Below are 10,686 nucleotides of genomic sequence, written 5' to 3'. Positions count from 1 at the left end.
TTTCTGGGTAGCCTGGCACTGTTATCCATCCCTTTTACAGCACAGGAAACCCGAGACTGATGGCCAGACACCACTGTGCAACATGACAGGAAACCGGGTCCCGATTAAACCCAGGCGGGGTCCATGGCCATGCAATGCTGTCTTAGCTGTCAAGGAGCAGCTCTGCATCCCTCCTTCCAAGGTCTCCCTGGTCAGGTTTTCCTCAGGGGACCTCTGGCTGGCTGGATCTGAGGACCACATCATCCTCTCTGACCGTGACTTTCCTTCTCATGGCTCGAGCTCCCTTTGATAACAGGATTCAAAAGAGAACAAACGGCTTCAAATGGATTTACCCAGACCCTGTAAGGGGCCATTACTGTACATTAATTCTGAGCCCTTTCCCACCCACCTCGGGAGGAATCATCTTCTTTAGCAGCGGGCCTGGGCCTGGCTCTCCTGGGCTCCACTGCACTCCGGACCTTCGCAGGCTCCCCAGGGCACTCTTCCTCACATGGCAGCCCCTGTCACCATGAGGTCCATCTTCCCCTGGCTATGTCCCCACGAGTTTACCCGCACCAGGTCTTCTCTCCTGTGTTCCTGGCCCTTTCTGAAGTATAGATTTATCGATTGAATACTGAGAGATTGCCCTTGTCAAAGTTGGTGGGAATTGGGGTGGGGATTTTAGAAATGGGCAGCTGCTGCAGGGTCCTGTTGGCCTCAGAGGTGAGGCTGTGTATGTCCCAGAGAGGGTCCCCATGGCACTCGGTATGACAGCCCTTGGTGCAGAGGGGACATAGACTGGGTCTTAGGACCCAGCATTTCCATCTGTTCACAATTAAGGACCTGGTTTATTCTAACGATTTCTCCTCCTCACCCCCATTACCCACGTTTCTCTTTCTGTTTTATATTAAAATAACTGACATAGGGTCACGCTGCCCTGACCCAAGCCTTGGCAGCAAGGCATCCTGAGTGTCTCACACGCCCCCTCCCCCTCTCACACTGCAGTAAAGGAGGTGCTGAGTTAGCAAAGTGCCTGCTTTCAGGGCCTTTGCTTGTCACCCTCTTTATTAGCGTGTTTGCAGTACAGAATAGTGATATTCATGCCGGGCATGGGGCCTGCCTGTAACACCTCTGACCATTTTCAGTCTCTTTATATCCCTCCTCTCTGACCTCCACTTCCCTCCTGATCCCGTTCTCCACACCCATGAGTCTGCCTTCTGATTCCTACCATCTCTCTTTAATTAATTAGTATTTAGGTCTCTCGCACAAGAGAAACCCTGTGATATTTAACTTCCTATGTCTGATTCTGCTCTTGCAGCCTAATGATCTCAATTTGCATCCCTCTTCCTGAACAAGCTCTCCTCTTCCCTTACCTTGCAGGCCACCAAAGCTGTTGTGGTTTTGTCCACACTCCATTCTGGTAGCGTTCTGTGTCCCTGTAAGCAGCATCTGCAGAGGCTGCCATCCTGGGTCCCAAGGCTTCGATGCCCTGAGACGCCACCACTTCCCTGGGCACACCAATGCCTAGGACTTACCTCTTTGTACTGACATATGTAACTTCATCATAGTTTTATTACAATGTAGACTCATTATTATAAAATAGAAAAAAACATCCCAGAAAGAAATGGACTCTTCAAGGTGGAGGAGGTAGAAAGGGGTGAACAGGAGGGACAGGGGTGCTGATGCGTAGTGTGGCCTAAAGGAGCACTGGGAAGGGAACCCCAAGTGTAACTGGCCCTCTAGGCAGAGGATGCTGAGCACAGGCTGGGCACCACGAAGACAGTTATGGTGATGCAGTCTCTCTTTTTTTTTTTCTTGTCTTTTTCGTTTTTATCGGTACCAGGGATCGAACTCACGGCTGCCTGCTTGCAAGGCAGGCGCTTATGCCGCTGAGCTAAATCCCCAGCCCCCAGTGCTGCAGTCTCTTCTGTGCCTCTGCACCTTAGACAGACTCTGAGTGGTTCTCTGCTGCTCTCCAAGCCGTGGTCGCAACCCAGAGATCTCAGCCCTGGTGCTCGGCATGACCTCCTGCAGGATCTCATCAGGAAGGGATCTGTTGGGTGAGATCAGATACAACACTGCCCAGCCCTGGCTCTTTGAGCTCCAGGACCTCTCCGAGGTCCCAAGAGCAGACCCTCCTCAAGTAGTGAAGGCACCTGTGTGAGCCATTAGCCTCTTTGCATGCTGACAGCTCCCTAGCTGTGCCCCTGGGTGAGAACGTAATCTTGACTCTGCCCGGCTCTGTGTCAGGAGACGCTGCTCCCTTTCTCCGCCTGACTCTCCTAATGGCACCGGCCGATGCTGTCGGATGTTGCAGTCTCAGGACGCTGTGACACTGCTGCCTTGGCTCTGCCTCTAAGCTAGCTCAGTTATATTTTATCCTCTTTGATTGACCGAGTATGCCCCAAGCATTTCTGCCATGTGTGTACACCTCCTCATTGAAATGGTCATAAACACAATAATGCTAATATATCCACACACATATCCTTGCTTGCTATGGACCTAGTGATTCTCTACCGTATATTTATTTTATCTCTACCATGGACACGCTGGATTTCCCAAAACAGGTTGACTTTGATACTGAAAGAACGAAGCTACGTATGATCCCCTTACTATGTGTTAGTTCAGATCAGGCAGGGTGACCACAGCCAAAGTGTTTTTCTGAAAAAATAGCCTCAAACACAGTGGAGAGATAATCCCAAACTAGAACTCATGTTGACTGATCGTTAATCGAAGGAATCAGAATAATCTGGATAATCCAAAGCAGTAAATAATACAAAGATTTTATGCTTTGGACTGAAATATTTATTTTGCATTTTGCAAGCAAAGTGTACCTCCCCCGCCTTTTATGTTATGCTGGAAGACGCTGTGACCACAGAGTGATCTGCATTGCTGGGCAGGGTGGCTCAGTGGAGGGCTGTCTGTGAGTAATCTGGGAAGTGGACAAGGTAGCACCTTCTAGACAATGTGGTCATCTCATGTTAGACCAGGGAATGGGTGAGAACCTTGTAGTCTGGCTCACCCCACTTTCTATGCCCCTCGAATTTTCTTTGATTAGAGAAACGAGAGGCTACAATGCGGTCAGCGGTTTGAGATGTGTGGCTTGCTCCTGGTATCTCTGTTGTCACCAAGAGGACACTCCAGATTGGCCTTTATCCTGCACAGATGCTAAGGCATGCTGCCAAGCCCACCTTTGGATGAGGTGACTGTTATCATGCTCTAATGCAGGGTGGGCTCTGGGGACACAGGACTGGCCACAGCAAGCAAGCACTCAGGTATCAAACAGGCACTGGTCCCGTTCCACCTATTGGCTTGAGGACTTGACTCAATTACCTGATATTGCGAGCCCCAATTTTCTCATCTGTAAAACAGCTATAATTATACTAATCTTCCAGGGCTTTTGTGAGAATTAAGTGAGCCAAAGTATATGTGTGCAAAACCCACCAGGGTTCCTGGTCCTTGGAATATGCTCAACTCGGCAGCTGGTCAGAAGTAACAGCAGGACAAATTGAGTGCTGCTGGAGCGAGATGGACAGGTGGAGTGTGACCGCCTGCACATTGTGGGAGAAAGAGAGGGCCATGGCATCTGCAGGGGCAAAGCCTCAGGAAGTGGAGCCATTTTTGTTCAAACAGTTCTGCCTCTTCTGCGCATCATGAGTCTTCCAGGGTTTCACTGTGTGGTACCAGAACCCACAGGGAGATGTCTGTGTAGATGAATTCTATGGTTACCTTTGGCTCTGACAAATATAATATTTTGTAACAAGCTTCCACCCTCAGCCAGCATTTTCTAGCACTGTGACATAGGTCATGGTCCTCTGGATAAGACCATAATCCAGTCGAACTCCGGAAGAAACATAAACGAACTCCTGTAGTATATCTACTGCTTGTCAGACATAAACCTGGAAAAGGAGATGAATGTTCCATGGCCCTTCTCTGGCTTGTTTCTTCCTGAGGGTATTTCTCCAGCCTGGAGAAGGTATTCAGTCTGCAGTTGCTCTGTAGAGAGTTCATCTTGGTCTGTTGCACATGGAGTCTGTAAAATCTTCTAGGTTTGAACGCAGAAGCTGGCTCTGTAGATGAGAAATTGGCCATGAGAGTCATCCTGTGGCCTTGAGGAGTTGCCCAGAGGGTTCTGGGTGCTGGGTGTCCTCAGAACCCATCCACAGCCAACAGCCAGGTGGGCAACTTTTTTACAAGTGCTTCCAGGCCCCCACCTGCAGGGAAGTAAAAGAGGCAGCATTTGGCAATTGAGTATTGTGCATTTCTGAGGGAGGCCTGGGCCTGTCCTGGGTCCTGGCAGGAGCTCTGGGGCTGAGGACAGGTCTTCTTCAGCTGCCGTCTGTTGAGCAGAAGGAACTTGGTCTTCATCTTGCTGCACTGACCCGTTATGATGCAGGGACACCCTTGTGAACGAGGTCTGACTGTGGGTGAGGGGTCTCTCCCCAGCCAAAACCTGGTCCCAGGGCTGGATCCAGCTTCATGCTGCCAGCTCCCTGTATTCCTGAGCTGAGGTCTGTACAACACCCAGGCCGTGAAGGTGCACAAGTGATGCAGAGGCTGCTGAATATGTTCCAACAGACACCAGAAGGGACCCCCAGGAGAGGGGAGGGAGGAGCAGCTCCAGGGGGCTGCGGGACATGGGAGACAGTTTGCAGGTCACTTCCCCTGTGCTGCGGAGTCTATCTGAGGAGAGATGTCTGTGAAAGTCCACAGTACCAATCATGGAGCTATTCTGTCTGGTCAAGAGGTTGAGACCCGGCGGTGGAGGGAATAAAAAAGAATCATGACCAGGCCACTGAGGCCAGAGTAAGGAGAGATGGGGAGGCGGGCTCCATGGGTGGGCTTTCCCTGCAAAACTGCCAGTCCACCTCTTGATAAGGGACACGGAGGCATCTTTGAGTGGTGGCATCATGGAGACTGCAGTGGTGAGAGGTAGACAGGCTGGTGGCCTGATGGTTCTGGAAGCCCAGCTGAGAATGCACCTAGAAAACCTGAGTTGAACCCAAGTGGAAAGAGGGTAGAGCATGAAGAAGTGGACGGTCTGCAGGGCCAGAGCTTGGGCTGTGCAGAGCTTTTATCCCTGCAGGAGAGCTGGGAAGCTTCCGGAGCTGGAGGATGCAGGGTGGCCCGGCCCCAAATGGCACCCTGGGGTCAATGCTTGTCAGCACAATGGTTAGAAAGCTCCAGCCACAAGCAGTGTAGAAGGGACCAACATGCCTTCAGCCTCCATGGAGCATCACAAGGGTACAAAGAATGATCTCAGACTCTGCCCTTGACAGCAAAGGCCACTTTATAAAGTGTTTTTACTCTGTCTTCTTTAGCCATGAAGAATTATGCACAAAATAGGTGTAGAATGCAGATGGGTTTTTCTGGTCTAACCCAAATTGGCTGTGCAGACAGTCTGGTGAATGATCAGCTGTGTCTGTGTTGGAGACGGTGTTGTCACCTTTTCTCTTCCCTCTTCGAATCTGGAAGAAAATATTCCAATACCCGGCAAAATGGAAAGGTGAGTTTCCCATTTAGCTGTAGACCGGTGTAGCCAATATCAGTTAGGGCCTCTAACTGGAATTAATCAAATAACCATTAATTTAATTTCTCGATTCATTGGCAATAAAAAGCATAACAATGTATATTTGTCAAAATGATTTTCAATCTCCAGTTAAAACAGTAATTCAGCAATTAAACCCCAAGGAGTTCCCTGAACTTGTATTGCTTTTATGTAGCAAAGCAGTTAATTACAAAGTAGAATCATTAGTCAGAAATTGATACTAATCGAAATATGAGCAGTAGGGAGACAATGCTTAGAACGAGATGCCAAAGTCATTGCCAAGGGGCAAATAGTTAATATTCATATTTAATATTTAAGTCACCTGTCTCTCAGCAAAACAACTTACCTCATGCAAAAGCTAGAAAGAATAACTAAAAGTAATCATTGGAAAAGCATTGTACAATTGCAATTTTCTGTTGAAATGTTTGAAAAAATAGCAATAACTATGTATTGCATTTCAAATCAATGCATCAAGCCAAAGAAGATCAAGGCCAACTGACCCGGCAATGTGGAGACAGCTTGGGAGAGGGGGTGGGTGTGTGTGTAACGTGTTGCTTCCCTGGACCACAGCAGTCACAGCTGGGGATACCTGTGCATGTCACCCCACCACTCTCCCACTGAGGAACTCACTTTCCAGACAAGAACTTTGGTGGGGCCTTGCAGGTGCAGATGGAAGAGGCTATCACAGCGATGTGGCCAAAACCAAGGATCATTCGACCGCCCATCAGGAAGGGACTTGCTGGGCTACAGAGCTGAGTAACGGCAGCCGCCTCCACCACAAGATCGAAAGCAGTGAGCACAGGGAATGCACCCCGGGTGTCTGGTGGAGCAGGAAGATCTCTGGGAAGGGATGCTGTGGCACAAAAGGAAGCTCAGAGAAGAGGGCATCTATCTTTTATTTCTTTGCAGCCAGGCATGTGTGATTCTTCTGTGTGTGCATGCATGTGTGTGTGTGTAAGAATGCACAGAACATGGCAATATAGTTGTCTTAGATGCAGCATGGGGTGAAGCGTCCATGAGGAGGGGGTGTAGGGTAGAGAAGAAATGAGAAAAGGCAAACAAAAATAAAAAGACTTCACTTCGAGGTAGCGCCGTAGTCTGTTCAAGTCTGTGAGGCCATAAAGAAATTTATAAAAAACAGAGACAGTGCTATGTGCAGACCTGTGCCTGTGCCTGCTCTTCCCATGATGGACAGGGATGTCCCTAGGCGTGAAGCAAAGCAACACACAGACTAGCACACACTGAGCACACTAGGTGTGTGTGCCCACCTGCAGGGAAGTCAGGTGCCCAGCTACTGGGTTGGTGGGCCCAGGTGGGGCTGGGCAGGTGTGGGAGGGGGCCGATTTTCCTTCATACACAGTGGCTTTGCTGCATTTGGCTATCCAGAAAATATCCTATATGTGACCCCAAAAATAATACAGGCATGGTTCACACGTCTTCCAATCAGACCATCGTGAACCTCATGAATGAGCTAAGCTCTTCCCCTTGATGAAATGTCTCTTGTTGGTTTTGGATAACTCTCTCCCAGTGATATGCCATTGTCACGCATCATTGTCTTTTCAATGTTTTTTTTCTTTTCCATAATTCAGATAGCAGATCCCTCCTGTTCTCAGAGGAACAGCTCTGCCTGCTCCACGGGGAAAATGGAAGTGTTCTTGCCTCATACATGGAGACTCCTGGGTAAGAAACTCCGAGGGAGAAAGACCCCATGGTCCCGCAGCTCCTGGCAGCTCCTGGCTGCTCAGAACCAGCACCCACCTCTCTGCTGTGCCGGGCAGGATGGAGTGGCAGGTCCCTCCTTCCTTGGCGTGTACACCCCTTTGGATTTCCAAGGATATGTGGGGTCAGCTGTGTCTTCTCACTTGCCGGTTTACAGTGCCTCGGCCTTTAAAAACAAACCCGTGAGGAAACTTCCAATCAGGCATTGATTTTCAGTCTGAATATTAAATCGGTGTCCAAGAAGGAATTGTGCCTAATTAACAAGATGTCTCCTCTTCCCGTCCCAGCTGACTGGGGTAATGAGGCCGCCTGGCCTTCCAGGGGCTTCAGCTTCCTGTGCTGCCCAGCAGGCTTGGCCGAGTTCTCTGGTAATCAATTCCCTCATCTTCACGGGTGGAGGCTCAGGAAGGACAATGTGGTGGCAGGCACTGTACCCAGACACCTGCTCGTATTTGCCTTAGTGACAAAAACCTCAGCTTTTTATAACTAGATTTTCTTTTCCCTTGCCATGAATATTTCAGCAGAGTACTTAATATACAGAACACTGATGGCAATTGCACACACATACACACACACACACACACACACCCCTCACACACATACCTCGCACATGCTTCTAGTTCTGATGGCAGTTCTGATTCTGGACACTATAATCTGTTCTGAGCTTCCCATGCGGACACTGAGCTAATGGGACCTAATAGACCTAGACCACTCTTTGCAAGAAGTGACTGGAGCCGACCCAGTTTCCTCTGAAGAGGCAGCAGCCCCTGCGAGCCTTGCCCTGTGCCCTGCGTGGACAGTCAGCTGGACCTGGAGCTGGAGCCTTGTACATCAGTGCGGGAAGAGAAGGCAGGGGTTCAGATCTCAACTGCCCAGGACCAAGGAGCCTAGGAAGACATCAGCAGATCCTGCATGTGTTGTACACGGGTGACCTGTGGACGCATCACAGAGGTTTCGTTCCATTCTACAGGACAGTGGGACCTCTGCTTTTGAAAGAGAGGGATGTTGCAGTCATCTTCCCTTTTGCTCCTCACTGGGGAGCTCTGATTTGCATTTCAGATGCAAATTCATGTAAATCAGCCTGCTTTTCATCCGGAATCCCACCATTGAGAGCAATCTGGAGTCATGGCCTGATGTGGGTGTGCATTTGATCCCCATATAATTTCCCAGCATATGGATTGAGCCTGCAGGGAAGGTGCTGCCATCGGATTGGGCATGCCACACAATTGACCCCTGTTTTTTTCAGGAGGATGAGAAAATCTAATTACAGGCTTTTTCTGGCATGGGAGACAAAGCTGGGCTGCTTGCCAGCCCAGCCAACTGGCTGCAGCTTGGATCATCCAGGGCTGGTCAGTTACATCCTGCCGGCTATTAATCCAGAGAAAACAGCCACCTCTGGCCACTGTCTCAAGAGCAAGGCCCTGGGTCTTGGTAAGCAAGAGAATGCTTGAGAATCCACCCACGGGGCCACTCCTCACAGTCAGCCCTCCTCGCCTAGCTAGGCTCCTGTGAATGAGTAGTGGACATACCATTCTGATGGCCACGTCCGGGGTATTAAGAAGACCCCAGCAGCGGACAGCTGGGAGGCGGGAACTGCACGGCTGGTCACTGATAAACCGGGTGCCACGACACTGTGCAGGTTGACAGGTGTACTGTGCCTTAAAACGAGCAAGGAGAGGGAAGAGAGGGCAGCTCTGAAGGCTGCCGGGCTGTTCCGGGACATGACAACATCTAATCCTGCTTGGGTTTGGATTAACTTCAGGGCCAAGTCGCCGAGTCAGAAATAAAACAGGGGTCACTGGGAAAACTGAGTCCCAGAGGGAGATATCACTGTAGCCTGGTCCAGGTGCCCCCTCCAGGATCCACGCTGAGTTTAAGTGCCCTTGGATGGCACTGGCGGATTGGGTTTGAGGGGTGACAGGGCTATGGACACGGTGGGTGGAGCGGGGGCGTTACTGCAAGAGTGCATTGGTTGTAAGTTGCAGAAAGGGAAAGCCTCTCTCCTTCCCCTCCCCTGCCCTTCCCTCTCCTCCTCCCCTTCCCTTTCTCTCATTTCTCTCACAAGGGCTCCCTTCTGTCATGCTGTGCGCTAGCCAGGTCGGGCAGCTATGGCCAGCCCCGCGACCTTAGGTTTCCAGTCCCCACAGCCAGGAGCCCAGTGACTGTTTCTGATTATCGTCCATCCTCTCTGGTGTTCAGTCACACAGCAAAAAGAGAGTAAAGATGGTCAGACAGAGGATGTGGGAGCCCTGGGGGAACTGCGGAATGGATGAAATGCGGCAGGAGACACCCTGCAGGGTTCCTTGGGGATCAGAGGCTTTAGAGGAGGTGGCACACTATCCCCAAAGTGCCCTGAGAAATAATCCAGTCGGCAGTGTGGAGAACTTCGTTTTTTGTCTGCTGCAACTCTTAAGACTTATTTAAAACAAAACTATTTTAAAAACATAAATGGCTGTTCTTACTGGTGTTTATATTTTTTTCAGTTTGGACATAAAGGAGACGTGAAATGGACTTTGCCATCTTGCTCTGTCTGGGGTCTTGGCTGACTGTCCTGTCCTGATGGCGCCCTCCGGCCTGAGCTGGTCGTGGAGAAGGCAGGTGGGCCATCAGTGGGAGGAGGCGCCCCTCAGGAGTGGCCTGGGGAGGGGCTGCTGAGGAGGCAGCAGCACCCCAGAGAGAGACGGGAATTAGTGAGGCTTGGCATTAAAATGAGGACTGAATGGCTTTAGCTAAATCTTCACGCTCATTCTCATAATGAGGGACCGATAAACAGAAGCGTCCCCTGGAGGGGCGGCCATGCCCAGCGGCCAGAACAGTATGGGCCAGGCAGTGTCTGCAGAGAGCTGTGGCTCTGCCTCAGTGGCTTGGAAACCTGTGACTGTGAGAGAGGGGACCTGGGAGGGTGATGTGTTCTTGTGATGCAGAGGCAGCTGATCTGCCCAGGAGGGAGGGCAGCAGCTGCCCTCTTCCCAGAGACACCAGAACAAAGGAAGAGGCCTGTCAGGGCACAGGGGCTGAGGGTGCAGGGTGAGAGGAGAGGGCTGGGCTGAGTATCTGGTGCTGAATTTTGAGGCTCGAGAGGCCAGGACCTGTGGTGGACCTCGTCTGTTCCCAAGGAGCAGGGCGGCGTGCGCAGCAGGGCAGGAGCTTCCTGGGGGCTGAGGCTGCCAGACTCCGAGCCTGCTTGGGCTGAGATGGTGCTGTCAGCACACACTGCAGGCAGGGCCGGCCTGGGGGTGCGTCATCTGTGCTGGGGCCACGGGACCTCTCAGGTCCCACCTCACAGGAGCCCCCCAGCAGCTCTGAGACATCAGCTGTGTTTCTACCTGCTCCTGCCCCATGTTGGGGACGAACCCAGCTCAGTCCTCGTCCCAGGATTCCAGGTGACACGGGGGAACGAAACTCTGTACCTACTAAATGTCCAGAACGAGTTCGTGTGC

This window comes from Cavia porcellus, unplaced genomic scaffold, assembly GCF_034190915.1.
Source record: "Cavia porcellus strain 051 isolate PalLab524CR breed Dunkin Hartley unplaced genomic scaffold, mCavPor4.1 scaffold_11, whole genome shotgun sequence".
In the NCBI taxonomy this organism is placed as follows: domain Eukaryota; kingdom Metazoa; phylum Chordata; class Mammalia; order Rodentia; family Caviidae; genus Cavia; species Cavia porcellus.
Note: the sequence above shows the minus strand (reverse complement) of the source record.